This window comes from Corticium candelabrum, chromosome 6 (genome assembly GCF_963422355.1).
Source record: "Corticium candelabrum chromosome 6, ooCorCand1.1, whole genome shotgun sequence".
NCBI classification, from domain to species: Eukaryota; Metazoa; Porifera; class Homoscleromorpha; order Homosclerophorida; family Plakinidae; genus Corticium; species Corticium candelabrum.
The window spans coordinates 1-16773 of NC_085090.1; the positions used below are offsets into that span (position 1 = coordinate 1).

At 42.0% G+C, this 16773-nt stretch overlaps 1 long non-coding RNA gene across 3 annotated transcripts; it reads right to left on the reverse strand.

Annotated features, from left to right (window-relative positions):
• Window positions 1-4172: 4172 nt before the first annotated feature.
• On the reverse strand, window positions 4173-13377 carry LOC134181445 (uncharacterized). Of its 3 annotated transcripts, none has more exons than XR_009970157.1 (9): window positions 13160-13377; window positions 12991-13096; window positions 10258-10881; window positions 10089-10194; window positions 7337-7960; window positions 7168-7273; window positions 4566-5041; window positions 4418-4503; window positions 4173-4354 (listed from the first exon to the last, which is right to left on the reverse strand). It is a non-coding gene; the product is annotated as an uncharacterized LOC134181445 (long non-coding RNA). The 3 variants fall into 3 exon arrangements; XR_009970156.1 differs by having other exon boundaries at window positions 4418-5041; window positions 13160-13245; window positions 13308-13334; XR_009970155.1 differs by having other exon boundaries at window positions 4174-4354; window positions 4418-5041.
• Between the last annotated feature and the right edge of the window lie 3396 nt (window positions 13378-16773).

The following is a 16773-nucleotide window of genomic DNA, read 5'->3' on the forward strand; positions in this document are numbered from 1 at the left end:
CTAACCCTAACCCCTAACCCCTAACCCTAACCCTAACCCTAACCCTAACCCTAACCCTAACCCTAACCCTAACCTAACCCTAACCCTAACCCTAACCCTAACCCTAACCCTAACCCTAACCTAACCCTAACCCTAACCCTAACCCTAACCCTAACCCTAACCCTAAACCCTAACCCTAACCCTAACCCTAACCCTAACCCTAACCCTAACCCTAACCCTAACCCTAACCCTAACCCTAACCCTAACCCTAACCCTAACCCTAACCCTAACCCTAACCCTAACCCTAACCCTAACCCTAACCCTAACCCTAACCCTAACCCTAACCCTAACCTAACCCTAACCCTAACCCTAACCCTAACCCTAACCCTAACCCTAACCCTAACCCTAACCCTAACCCTAACCCTAACCCTAACCCTAACCCTAACCCTAACCCTAACCCTAACCTACCCTAACCCTAACCCTAACCCTAACCTAACCCTAACCCTAACCCTAACCCTAACCCTAACCCTAACCCTAACCCTAACCCTAACCCTAACCCTAACCCTAACCCTAACCCTAACCCTAACCCTAACCCTAACCCTAACCCTAACCCTAACCCTAACCCTAACCCTAACCCTAACCCTAACCTAACCTAACCCTAACCCTAACCCTAACCCTAACCCTAACCCTAACCCTAACCCTAACCCTAACCCTAACCCTAACCCTAACCCTAACCTAACCTAACCCTAACCCTAACCCTAACCCTAACCCTAACCCTAACCCTAACCCTAACCCTAACCCTAACCCTAACCCTAACCCTAACCCTAACCCTAACCCTAACCCTAACCCTAACCCTAACCCTAACCCTAACCCTAACCCTAACCCTAACCCTAACCCTAACCCTAACCCTAACCCTAACCCTAACCCTAACCCTAACCCTAACCCTAACCCTAACCCTAACCCTAACCCTAACCCTAACCCTAACCCTAACCCTAACCCTAACCCTAACCCTAACCTAACCCTAACCCTAACCCTAACCCTAACCCTAACCCTAACCCTAACCCTAACCCTAACCCTAACCCTAACCCTAACCCTAACCCTAACCCTAACCCTAACCCTAACCCTAACCCTAACCCTAACCCTAACCCTAACCCTAACCCTAACCCTAACCCTAACCCTAACCCTAACCCTAACCCTAACCCTAACCCTAACCCTAACCCTAACCTAACCCTAACCCTAACCCTAACCCTAACCTAACCCTAACCCTAACCCTAACCCTAACCCTAACCCTAACCCTAACCCTAACCCTAACCCTAACCCTAACCCTAACCCTAACCCTAACCCTAACCCTAACCCTAACCCTAACCCTAACCCTAACCCTAACCCTAACCCTAACCCTAACCCTAACCCTAACCCTAACCCTAACCCTAACCCTAACCCTAACCCTAACCCTAACCCTAACCCTAACCCTAACCCTAACCCTAACCCTAACCCTAACCCTAACCCTAACCCTAACCCTAACCCTAACCCTAACCCTAACCCTAACCCTAACCCTAACCCTAACCCTAACCTAACCCTAACCCTAACCCTAACCCTAACCACCTAACCCTAACCCTAACCCTAACCCTAACCCTAACCCTAACCCTAACCCTAACCCTAACCCTAACCCTAACCCTAACCCTAACCCTAACCCTAACCCTAACCCTAACCCTAACCCTAACCCTAACCCTAACCCTAACCCTAACCCTAACCCTAACCCTAACCCTAACCCTAACCACCCTAACCCTAACCCTAACCCTAACCCTAACCCTAACCCTAACCCTAACCCTAACCCTAACCCTAACCCTAACCCTAACCCTAACCCTAACCCTAACCCTAACCCTAACCCTAACCCTAACCCTAACCCTAACCCTAACCCTAACCCTAACCCTAACCCTAACCCTAACCCTAACCCTAACCCTAACCCTAACCCTAACCCTAACCCTAACCCTAACCCTAACCCTAACCCTAACCCTAACCCTAACCCTAACCCTAACCCTAACCCTAACCCTAACCCTAACCCTAACCCTAACCCTAACCCTAACCCTAACCCTAACCCTAACCCTAACCCTAACCCTAACCCTAACCCTAACCCTAACCCTAACCCTAACCCTAACCCTAACCCTAACCCTAACCCTAACCCTAACCCTAACCCTAACCCTAACCCTAACCCTAACCCTAACCCTAACCCTAACCCTAACCCTAACCCTAACCCTAACCCTAACCCTAACCCTAACCCTAACCCTAACCCTAACCCTAACCCTAACCCTAACCCTAACCCTAACCCTAACCCTAACCCTAACCCTAACCCTAACCCTAACCCTAACCCTAACCCTAACCCTAACCCTAACCCTAACCCTAACCCTAACCCTAACCCTAACCCTAACCCTAACCCTAACCCTAACCCTAACCCTAACCCTAACCCTAACCCTAACCCTAACCCTAACCCTAACCCTAACCCTAACCCTAACCCTAACCCTAACCCTAACCCTAACCCTAACCCTAACCCTAACCCTAACCCTAACCCTAACCCTAACCCTAACCCTAACCCTAACCCTAACCCTAACCCTAACCCTAACCCTAACCCTAACCCTAACCCTAACCCTAACCCTAACCCTAACCCTAACCCTAACCCTAACCCTAACCCTAACCCTAACCCTAACCCTAACCCTAACCCTAACCCTAACCCTAACCCTAACCCTAACCCTAACCCTAACCCTAACCCTAACCCTAACCCTAACCCTAACCCTAACCCTAACCCTAACCCTAACCCTAACCCTAACCCTAACCCTAACCCTAACCCTAACCCTAACCCTAACCCTAACCCTAACCCTAACCCTAACCCTAACCCTAACCCTAACCCTAACCCTAACCCTAACCCTAACCCTAACCCTAACCCTAACCCTAACCCTAACCCTAACCCTAACCCTAACCCTAACCCTAACCCTAACCCTAACCCTAACCCTAACCCTAACCCTAACCCTAACCCTAACCCTAACCCTAACCCTAACCCTAACCCTAACCCTAACCCTAACCCTAACCCTAACCCTAACCCTAACCCTAACCCTAACCCTAACCCTAACCCTAACCCTAACCCTAACCCTAACCCTAACCCTAACCCTAACCCTAACCCTAACCCTAACCCTAACCCTAACCCTAACCCTAACCCTAACCCTAACCCTAACCCTAACCCTAACCCTAACCCTAACCCTAACCCTAACCCTAACCCTAACCCTAACCCTAACCCTAACCCTAACCCTAACCCTAACCCTAACCCTAACCCTAACCCTAACCCTAACCCTAACCCTAACCCTAACCCTAACCCTAACCCTAACCCTAACCCTAACCCTAACCCTAACCCTAACCCTAACCCTAACCCTAACCCTAACCCTAACCCTAACCCTAACCCTAACCCTAACCCTAACCCTAACCCTAACCCTAACCCTAACCCTAACCCTAACCCTAACCCTAACCCTAACCCTAACCCTAACCCTAACCCTAACCCTAATCTTAATCTCTTTCATCCCCTGTAATCCTATAAATAAACTTAAACTCTATCACCAAAAAAATTGGTTAATGAATTGCCCAATTAAGTAATTTAAAACATAACCCCAACCCTAACCCCGACCCTAACCCTAACCCTGACCTTAACCCTAACTTTAGATCTAGCCCTAATTCTAACCCTAACCCTAACCCTGACCTTAACCCTAACTTTAGATCTAACCCTAATTCTAACCGTGGCCCTATCCCTAATAATTTATTTAATCTATTAAAATATTTAATGTATTATTTAAATAACTAATTAAAAATAATCCTAATCCCAACCCTAACCCCAATCCTGACCCTAACCTTAATTCTAACACTAAACTAACGGGTCATCTAACAAATTATTTACCTAATTGGTTTGATCAATACGTAACCCCAACTAAATAGGATATTTAATATATCGCATAATATACTAACTTAATACATTAACCCCAACTATAACACTCACCCTGGCTTTGATATTAATCCAAAACTCCCCCTTTTATTTAACTAAATTTATTAAATAAATACACTATTTAATTAATAAATAAATATTTATAAATTAATAAAAAATTATTTCTACCCCCAATCTTACTCCACGACACCAAATAACACTCATACACCCCACACCACGCAAACACAACACTCAGGACAGACAACCTGCATGTCACACATAGACACACATACCCATACACGCAGACTCACCGATCAGATGTCGTCTTCACCTCATCGAGAGCTCATCATCACTCGCTCTGTTCGTCCATATCACTTATGCCAGCTGCTCTTTCCAACCACACCGTCACCGTTGCTTCTGAAGCCGAAGAACAAGGGTATTCGATACATGACAACAAACAAGTCACATGACTAATATTACCCGGATACAGACATATATCTCCCGCCGCCGACATACCAAAAGAACTCATTACGTCAAACGGACACAAGAATCCATTGTTCTGAAACCTAGTCAAACCTCCGATCACGTCACGACTTCTCAAAACTTCTTTATATGAACGACAACTGACGAGTGACATTCTCTAGCGTGTTGCAAGGTTAGACATTCTCATCGATGCGTGTCTGGCGCTGATGAAGGTTATAAACCGAAACGCGTACGCCAGTAGACCGCACCGCGCTCGCTTATGTGCACGCTGAAACGATACCCGAAGCTGGATATCGTTCCATAACGTTTTGATTAGTGATCACATCTCATATCTGACACATAACCTCTCTGAAAACGCTCAATCGATATTGTCTTGAATTGTCTCTCTAATAACAACTACATTCTAACATAAAAGAACTCTAAAAAGACAATGAGTACGTAAACACTGAACAGGACCTCCACACCGGAAGTACCACTTCAACATTTCCGGCTTCAGAATGTATTTCCCAAAAGTGGGGATCAGCAAATGAACATTCTCTTTAACATCAACTACTGACCACAACAGCATCCATCAACTCATTCTGACCAACAAACTCCACAAGGGTGGTCAAAAAGACAGACCTACATTGGAAGAATTTTACAATTACAGGTACACACCAAAAACACTCTTATACAGACTGACATATGTTGGTGCTCACATATACAAAAAACTACTCCCAATACGAAAATACATTGAACAAATGTGTGAGCCAACAAAATCAATACACAACTCAAATTACAAATCAACTTAATTAAACAAGAAATCTGACATTTGATGATTTGAAACAACTACACAAACTAACAAGTTTTAATACATCTCAAGCAACTCGATCCTAAGATCATCCCATCACAGTGTGCAACATCAACAACTCATCTTTTCCCACCAAGGTAAGTACCTGGCCAACATACCTCGACATCCACACTCCACAGCAGACATCCACATACCCATACACCCATATGGGCTTACTTAACATTATTATTAAAACAACTAGCTTGACCCCAACTGAATCAATTATTTATTGAATTATTGCATGAAATAGTAATTGATTAATAAATTAATTAATTGATCATATAATTTTAATCTCTTTTGTTCTCCTGTCTTTCTCCTCTTGGCCACCCACTCAGACCTGATCCATACATGTTTCCAAACAACCCCCCCCCGCCCCCCCTCTCTCTCTGTCACTCAATTTTCTATCTTTCTCCTTTTCCTTCTGTCCTTTTCCCCTCTTCCCTTCTATCTTCTACACGGACAAAACAAACACACATGAAGAAACTCCTAATCATCCGACACCAAAACATTGATGGTTCCAACGGACACAACCTCTACACTTGACCAGAGAATTGTTGCACCAACAGTGAAGAGATTATTGTTGACAATTAATGACAAGCCGTACACCCAAGGGAGCACCCCACAAGACTGGAAATGGAGCCCCCACGATCACCAGACCAGGCATGGTCCTGCACGTTCTGGTACGTGAGGTTTAGTTCTGTTGAGCTAAACCCTACCCCATAAACCTATTTTAGCTCCGTTTTCCGCGACCAAGGGTGAGACATATGCTGTCAGAACAACATCCTCCTATGGGAGTTGATGGAGTGCTGTCTGTAACTCGAAGAAGTTCGACGCACTAATCCACCAAGTACACCAACAAATTTACGGTACTCACTGGTACAGAGAATTCATCAATGGAACGGACCAATGCTTATACTCCACCAAACAAGTAATGTGCAAAACTATTAACTTTTCAAAAACTAACAAAGCCAAATAACTCATGCCCACTCCCTTCTTTTCCCTCTCTTTCCCCCCCCCCCCCCCCCCTCTCTCTCTCTCTCTCTCTCTCTCTCTCTCTCTCTCTCTCTCTCTTTCCTTTCACTCACCCTTTTTCCCCCCAATCTCTCTCTCCCACTTAATAGAAATTAACACAATTAATTACTTAATTACAGCATGGATTATTAATTGACTAATAAACTAAATACTTGATTATATAATCTTAATCTCTTTCATCCCCTGTAATCCTATAAATAAACTTAAACTCTATCACCAAAAAAATTGGTTAATGAATTGCCCAATTAAGTAATTTAAAACATAACCCCAACCCTAACCCCGACCCTAACCCTAACCCTGACCTTAACCCTAACTTTAGATCTAGCCCTAATTCTAACCCTAACCCTAACCCTGACCTTAACCCTAACTTTAGATCTAACCCTAATTCTAACCGTGGCCCTATCCCTAATAATTTATTTAATCTATTAAAATATTTAATGTATTATTTAAATAACTAATTAAAAATAATCCTAATCCCAACCCTAACCCCAATCCTGACCCTAACCTTAATTCTAACACTAAACTAACGGGTCATCTAACAAATTATTTACCTAATTGGTTTGATCAATACGTAACCCCAACTAAATAGGATATTTAATATATCGCATAATATACTAACTTAATACATTAACCCCAACTATAACACTCACCCTGGCTTTGATATTAATCCAAAACTCCCCCTTTTATTTAACTAAATTTATTAAATAAATACACTATTTAATTAATAAATAAATATTTATAAATTAATAAAAAATTATTTCTACCCCCAATCTTACTCCACGACACCAAATAACACTCATACACCCCACACCACGCAAACACAACACTCAGGACAGACAACCTGCATGTCACACATAGACACACATACCCATACACGCAGACTCACCGATCAGATGTCGTCTTCACCTCATCGAGAGCTCATCATCACTCGCTCTGTTCGTCCATATCACTTATGCCAGCTGCTCTTTCCAACCACACCGTCACCGTTGCTTCTGAAGCCGAAGAACAAGGGTATTCGATACATGACAACAAACAAGTCACATGACTAATATTACCCGGATACAGACATATATCTCCCGCCGCCGACATACCAAAAGAACTCATTACGTCAAACGGACACAAGAATCCATTGTTCTGAAACCTAGTCAAACCTCCGATCACGTCACGACTTCTCAAAACTTCTTTATATGAACGACAACTGACGAGTGACATTCTCTAGCGTGTTGCAAGGTTAGACATTCTCATCGATGCGTGTCTGGCGCTGATGAAGGTTATAAACCGAAACGCGTACGCCAGTAGACCGCACCGCGCTCGCTTATGTGCACGCTGAAACGATACCCGAAGCTGGATATCGTTCCATAACGTTTTGATTAGTGATCACATCTCATATCTGACACATAACCTCTCTGAAAACGCTCAATCGATATTGTCTTGAATTGTCTCTCTAATAACAACTACATTCTAACATAAAAGAACTCTAAAAAGACAATGAGTACGTAAACACTGAACAGGACCTCCACACCGGAAGTACCACTTCAACATTTCCGGCTTCAGAATGTATTTCCCAAAAGTGGGGATCAGCAAATGAACATTCTCTTTAACATCAACTACTGACCACAACAGCATCCATCAACTCATTCTGACCAACAAACTCCACAAGGGTGGTCAAAAAGACAGACCTACATTGGAAGAATTTTACAATTACAGGTACACACCAAAAACACTCTTATACAGACTGACATATGTTGGTGCTCACATATACAAAAAACTACTCCCAATACGAAAATACATTGAACAAATGTGTGAGCCAACAAAATCAATACACAACTCAAATTACAAATCAACTTAATTAAACAAGAAATCTGACATTTGATGATTTGAAACAACTACACAAACTAACAAGTTTTAATACATCTCAAGCAACTCGATCCTAAGATCATCCCATCACAGTGTGCAACATCAACAACTCATCTTTTCCCACCAAGGTAAGTACCTGGCCAACATACCTCGACATCCACACTCCACAGCAGACATCCACATACCCATACACCCATATGGGCTTACTTAACATTATTATTAAAACAACTAGCTTGACCCCAACTGAATCAATTATTTATTGAATTATTGCATGAAATAGTAATTGATTAATAAATTAATTAATTGATCATATAATTTTAATCTCTTTTGTTCTCCTGTCTTTCTCCTCTTGGCCACCCACTCAGACCTGATCCATACATGTTTCCAAACAACCCCCCCCCCGCCCCCCCTCTCTCTCTGTCACTCAATTTTCTATCTTTCTCCTTTTCCTTCTGTCCTTTTCCCCTCTTCCCTTCTATCTTCTACACGGACAAAACAAACACACATGAAGAAACTCCTAATCATCCGACACCAAAACATTGATGGTTCCAACGGACACAACCTCTACACTTGACCAGAGAATTGTTGCACCAACAGTGAAGAGATTATTGTTGACAATTAATGACAAGCCGTACACCCAAGGGAGCACCCCACAAGACTGGAAATGGAGCCCCCACGATCACCAGACCAGGCATGGTCCTGCACGTTCTGGTACGTGAGGTTTAGTTCTGTTGAGCTAAACCCTACCCCATAAACCTATTTTAGCTCCGTTTTCCGCGACCAAGGGTGAGACATATGCTGTCAGAACAACATCCTCCTATGGGAGTTGATGGAGTGCTGTCTGTAACTCGAAGAAGTTCGACGCACTAATCCACCAAGTACACCAACAAATTTACGGTACTCACTGGTACAGAGAATTCATCAATGGAACGGACCAATGCTTATACTCCACCAAACAAGTAATGTGCAAAACTATTAACTTTTCAAAAACTAACAAAGCCAAATAACTCATGCCCACTCCCTTCTTTTCCCTCTCTTTCCCCCCCCCCCCCCCCCCCTCTCTCTCTCTCTCTCTCTCTCTCTCTCTCTCTCTCTCTCTCTCTTTCCTTTCACTCACCCTTTTTCCCCCCAATCTCTCTCTCCCACTTAATAGAAATTAACACAATTAATTACTTAATTACAGCATGGATTATTAATTGACTAATAAACTAAATACTTGATTATATAATCTTAATCTCTTTCATCCCCTGTAATCCTATAAATAAACTTAAACTCTATCACCAAAAAAATTGGTTAATGAATTGCCCAATTAAGTAATTTAAAACATAACCCCAACCCTAACCCCGACCCTAACCCTAACCCTGACCTTAACCCTAACTTTAGATCTAGCCCTAATTCTAACCCTAACCCTAACCCTGACCTTAACCCTAACTTTAGATCTAACCCTAATTCTAACCGTGGCCCTATCCCTAATAATTAATTTAATCTATTAAAATATTTAATGTATTATTTAAATAACTAATTAAAAATAATCCTAATCCCAACCCTAACCCCAATCCTGACCCTAACCTTAATTCTAACACTAAACTAACGGGTCATCTAACAAATTATTTACCTAATTGGTTTGATCAATACGTAACCCCAACTAAATAGGATATTTAATATATCGCATAATATACTAACTTAATACATTAACCCCAACTATAACACTCACCCTGGCTTTGATATTAATCCAAAACTCCCCCTTTTATTTAACTAAATTTATTAAATAAATACACTATTTAATTAATAAATAAATATTTATAAATTAATAAAAAATTATTTCTACCCCCAATCTTACTCCACGACACCAAATAACACTCATACACCCCACACCACGCAAACACAACACTCAGGACAGACAACCTGCATGTCACACATAGACACACATACCCATACACGCAGACTCACCGATCAGATGTCGTCTTCACCTCATCGAGAGCTCATCATCACTCGCTCTGTTCGTCCATATCACTTATGCCAGCTGCTCTTTCCAACCACACCGTCACCGTTGCTTCTGAAGCCGAAGAACAAGGGTATTCGATACATGACAACAAACAAGTCACATGACTAATATTACCCGGATACAGACATATATCTCCCGCCGCCGACATACCAAAAGAACTCATTACGTCAAACGGACACAAGAATCCATTGTTCTGAAACCTAGTCAAACCTCCGATCACGTCACGACTTCTCAAAACTTCTTTATATGAACGACAACTGACGAGTGACATTCTCTAGCGTGTTGCAAGGTTAGACATTCTCATCGATGCGTGTCTGGCGCTGATGAAGGTTATAAACCGAAACGCGTACGCCAGTAGACCGCACCGCGCTCGCTTATGTGCACGCTGAAACGATACCCGAAGCTGGATATCGTTCCATAACGTTTTGATTAGTGATCACATCTCATATCTGACACATAACCTCTCTGAAAACGCTCAATCGATATTGTCTTGAATTGTCTCTCTAATAACAACTACATTCTAACATAAAAGAACTCTAAAAAGACAATGAGTACGTAAACACTGAACAGGACCTCCACACCGGAAGTACCACTTCAACATTTCCGGCTTCAGAATGTATTTCCCAAAAGTGGGGATCAGCAAATGAACATTCTCTTTAACATCAACTACTGACCACAACAGCATCCATCAACTCATTCTGACCAACAAACTCCACAAGGGTGGTCAAAAAGACAGACCTACATTGGAAGAATTTTACAATTACAGGTACACACCAAAAACACTCTTATACAGACTGACATATGTTGGTGCTCACATATACAAAAAACTACTCCCAATACGAAAATACATTGAACAAATGTGTGAGCCAACAAAATCAATACACAACTCAAATTACAAATCAACTTAATTAAACAAGAAATCTGACATTTGATGATTTGAAACAACTACACAAACTAACAAGTTTTAATACATCTCAAGCAACTCGATCCTAAGATCATCCCATCACAGTGTGCAACATCAACAACTCATCTTTTCCCACCAAGGTAAGTACCTGGCCAACATACCTCGACATCCACACTCCACAGCAGACATCCACATACCCATACACCCATATGGGCTTACTTAACATTATTATTAAAACAACTAGCTTAACCCCAACTGAATCAATTATTTATTGAATTATTGCATGAAATAGTAATTGATTAATAAATTAATTAATTGATCATATAATTTTAATCTCTTTTGTTCTTCTGTCTTTCTCCTCTTGGCCACCCACTCAGACCTGATCCATACATGTTTCCAAACAACCCCCCCCCCCCGCCCCCCCTCTCTCTCTGTCACTCAATTTTCTATCTTTCTCCTTTTCCTTCTGTCCTTTTCCCCTCTTCCCTTCTATCTTCTACACGGACAAAACAAACACACATGAAGAAACTCCTAATCATCCGACACCAAAACATTGATGGTTCCAACGGACACAACCTCTACACTTGACCAGAGAATTGTTGCACCAACAGTGAAGAGATTATTGTTGACAATTAATGACAAGCCGTACACCCAAGGGAGCACCCCACAAGACTGGAAATGGAGCCCCCACGATCACCAGACCAGGCATGGTCCTGCACGTTCTGGTACGTGAGGTTTAGTTCTGTTGAGCTAAACCCTACCCCATAAACCTATTTTAGCTCCGTTTTCCGCGACCAAGGGTGAGACATATGCTGTCAGAACAACATCCTCCTATGGGAGTTGATGGAGTGCTGTCTGTAACTCGAAGAAGTTCGACGCACTAATCCACCAAGTACACCAACAAATTTACGGTACTCACTGGTACAGAGAATTCATCAATGGAACGGACCAATGCTTATACTCCACCAAACAAGTAATGTGCAAAACTATTAACTTTTCAAAAACTAACAAAGCCAAATAACTCATGCCCACTCCCTTCTTTTCCCTCTCTTTCCCCCCCCCCCCTCTCTCTCTCTCTCTCTCTCTCTCTCTCTCTTTCCTTTCACTCACCCTTTTTCCCCCCAATCTCTCTCTCCCACTTAATAGAAATTAACACAATTAATTACTTAATTACAGCATGGATTATTAATTGACTAATAAACTAAATACTTGATTATATAATCTTAATCTCTTTCATCCCCTGTAATCCTATAAATAAACTTAAACTCTATCACCAAAAAAATTGGTTAATGAATTGCCCAATTAAGTAATTTAAAACATAACCCCAACCCTAACCCCGACCCTAACCCTAACCCTGACCTTAACCCTAACTTTAGATCTAGCCCTAATTCTAACCCTAACCCTAACCCTGACCTTAACCCTAACTTTAGATCTAACCCTAATTCTAACCGTGGCCCTATCCCTAATAATTAATTTAATCTATTAAAATATTTAATGTATTATTTAAATAACTAATTAAAAATAATCCTAATCCCAACCCTAACCCCAATCCTGACCCTAACCTTAATTCTAACACTAAACTAACGGGTCATCTAACAAATTATTTACCTAATTGGTTTGATCAATACGTAACCCCAACTAAATAGGATATTTAATATATCGCATAATATACTAACTTAATACATTAACCCCAACTATAACACTCACCCTGGCTTTGATATTAATCCAAAACTCCCCCTTTTATTTAACTAAATTTATTAAATAAATACACTATTTAATTAATAAATAAATATTTATAAATTAATAAAAAATTATTTCTACCCCCAATCTTACTCCACGACACCAAATAACACTCATACACCCCACACCACGCAAACACAACACTCAGGACAGACAACCTGCATGTCACACATAGACACACATACCCATACACGCAGACTCACCGATCAGATGTCGTCTTCACCTCATCGAGAGCTCATCATCACTCGCTCTGTTCGTCCATATCACTTATGCCAGCTGCTCTTTCCAACCACACCGTCACCGTTGCTTCTGAAGCCGAAGAACAAGGGTATTCGATACATGACAACAAACAAGTCACATGACTAATATTACCCGGATACAGACATATATCTCCCGCCGCCGACATACCAAAAGAACTCATTACGTCAAACGGACACAAGAATCCATTGTTCTGAAACCTAGTCAAACCTCCGATCACGTCACGACTTCTCAAAACTTCTTTATATGAACGACAACTGACGAGTGACATTCTCTAGCGTGTTGCAAGGTTAGACATTCTCATCGATGCGTGTCTGGCGCTGATGAAGGTTATAAACCGAAACGCGTACGCCAGTAGACCGCACCGCGCTCGCTTATGTGCACGCTGAAACGATACCCGAAGCTGGATATCGTTCCATAACGTTTTGATTAGTGATCACATCTCATATCTGACACATAACCTCTCTGAAAACGCTCAATCGATATTGTCTTGAATTGTCTCTCTAATAACAACTACATTCTAACATAAAAGAACTCTAAAAAGACAATGAGTACGTAAACACTGAACAGGACCTCCACACCGGAAGTACCACTTCAACATTTCCGGCTTCAGAATGTATTTCCCAAAAGTGGGGATCAGCAAATGAACATTCTCTTTAACATCAACTACTGACCACAACAGCATCCATCAACTCATTCTGACCAACAAACTCCACAAGGGTGGTCAAAAAGACAGACCTACATTGGAAGAATTTTACAATTACAGGTACACACCAAAAACACTCTTATACAGACTGACATATGTTGGTGCTCACATATACAAAAAACTACTCCCAATACGAAAATACATTGAACAAATGTGTGAGCCAACAAAATCAATACACAACTCAAATTACAAATCAACTTAATTAAACAAGAAATCTGACATTTGATGATTTGAAACAACTACACAAACTAACAAGTTTTAATACATCTCAAGCAACTCGATCCTAAGATCATCCCATCACAGTGTGCAACATCAACAACTCATCTTTTCCCACCAAGGTAAGTACCTGGCCAACATACCTCGACATCCACACTCCACAGCAGACATCCACATACCCATACACCCATATGGGCTTACTTAACATTATTATTAAAACAACTAGCTTGACCCCAACTGAATCAATTATTTATTGAATTATTGCATGAAATAGTAATTGATTAATAAATTAATTAATTGATCATATAATTTTAATCTCTTTTGTTCTCCTGTCTTTCTCCTCTTGGCCACCCACTCAGACCTGATCCATACATGTTTCCAAACAACCCCCCCCCCGCCCCCCCTCTCTCTCTGTCACTCAATTTTCTATCTTTCTCCTTTTCCTTCTGTCCTTTTCCCCTCTTCCCTTCTATCTTCTACACGGACAAAACAAACACACATGAAGAAACTCCTAATCATCCGACACCAAAACATTGATGGTTCCAACGGACACAACCTCTACACTTGACCAGAGAATTGTTGCACCAACAGTGAAGAGATTATTGTTGACAATTAATGACAAGCCGTACACCCAAGGGAGCACCCCACAAGACTGGAAATGGAGCCCCCACGATCACCAGACCAGGCATGGTCCTGCACGTTCTGGTACGTGAGGTTTAGTTCTGTTGAGCTAAACCCTACCCCATAACCCTAACCCTAACCCTAACCCTAACCCTAACCCTAACCCTAACCCTAACCCTAACCCTAACCCTAACCCTAACCCTAACCCTAACCCTAACCCTAACCCTAACCCTAACCCTAACCCTAAACCTAACCCTAACCCTAACCCTAACCCTAACCCTAACCCTAACCCTAACCCTAACCCTAACCCTAACCCTAACCCTAAGGCCTAACCCTAACTCTGATTCTAACCCTAACCCTAATCTTAACCCTAATCACAATCCTAACCCTAAGATCGCCGAGTACAGGATATCGATATTTTTGGAAACACACATGTACGTGCAATGTACCCTTCATTGACAGTAACCAAATTCGACTCTCCGACTGATAATAATTTACTCTGCAGTCAGGCAGTCGGGCTACAATCAGACACACTTAAAATTCCCATCTTAATCCGAAAAATCATAAGCAACCAATCTGTTTTAACAGAGCTCGCCTCGGACTCCGTCCGCGGCTGCGCGAGCTGGCCATAATTCCGCGACAAACGACAGAATAAGATGACCGGACCAACTAGACACTCGCCTTTCGACACTCACTGGCAATAATTTACTCGTTAGTCAGGCAACCGGACTATAATTTCTAGTAGAAATTTAGCAAACAGTCAAATAGTCGGATATCAACATATTAAGAAGACAGCCATATGTTTCAGAGAAGTCGCCACCATCCGAAGTTGTTAATCTCTTTCATCGGTTGGAAGTTCTCGAAAGTCCTGTATCCGCAGACGAAATCCTGTACTAGCAACGTGTTTTTTCAATTGTTATAACACCGTTTAACTTAAATTCGGAAGTCGACAAAAATAACTTTGTGGTAGACCAGTATCGTAGTGTTTTCCTCGAAAACTGCGAAGTAGATAGGCAATCGCGTTCTGGATGTGTGCGCATTTCGATACTTAACAGTAATCAACCTCTTCCTGGTCAGTAGAAAACATACCTCTCAAACGGCGATAACAAGTCGGAGCTGGCATGTTTTTTGTCAAGAATGGCAAAAGCAAAAGTATGCAGTGGAACTGTTAAAAATTGTCTTTTGCCACAAGGGGGAGCATGTGCTACTGCTTATCTAGCACCGATGGAAAGGCAGTAACAGTGAATGAAGTGGACGGTCTATGCGGCTGCTCTCATGAAGAAGCTCACACTCGGCTGCTGTTACATGCTGCGCATGCTGCAGACAATCCATACTCTAATGCAGGTATTGTTATAAAGTCGCCGGAAACGGATGTTGCTGTCCTTGCCTGCATGCTTTGTACACTATACCGCAGTGTTATCCTTTACTTTTGTAATGAAACGATGCAACGTACCAGGTTTATTCCACTTCATACGGTAGCCGCAAAACTTGGAAATAAAGCGTGCTTGGTTTTGGTGGGATTGCATACTTTGATGTGACTCAACGAGCGTCTTCCTAGGCAAAGAAAAGAAAACAGCTTTGGAAATAGTGATACGTCATCCCAAGTTCGCAGCAACAATGTCACAGTTTGTTCACGATTTTCATCTTTCAGAAGAGTTGCAATACTCATGCGAAGAATTTACTTGTTCATTAGATGGTATATACTTGGAACGTCAGTCCATGAAGTACGGTATAGCATGTTCCGTCTAATTTCTTCCCAATGCTACCAACTGCCTCCAACTAAGAACGCTCTTAGAAAGCATGTAACAAGGGCAGCCTATCAAGCTGCGATAACGAGGCGAGTCCTAGTACGTGATTCAGACATTACAAGTCCCAGCATGCACGGTTGAATCTTGAAAGAAAGTCAGCTGTCTAGTGAATGGATGTCGCATTATCCAGCACCACAGGAGATTCTAGAGTGTATTAATTTTTCTGTGGTTGTAAATCGGCTGACAGCTGAACTACAGTTCGATGGTCCTTCTTTAGGGCTAGTCTTCCATGTACTGATTGCTGTGGGTGTGTGGAGTGCGGGAATTTAATAACCTCTTTAGCAAAAGACGGAGGACTCTAAACATGATTCTTATATATCCGATGAATCGATAGATGCATAAATAAACAGTAAGTTTGTCGTACAAAAGTTTAAAAG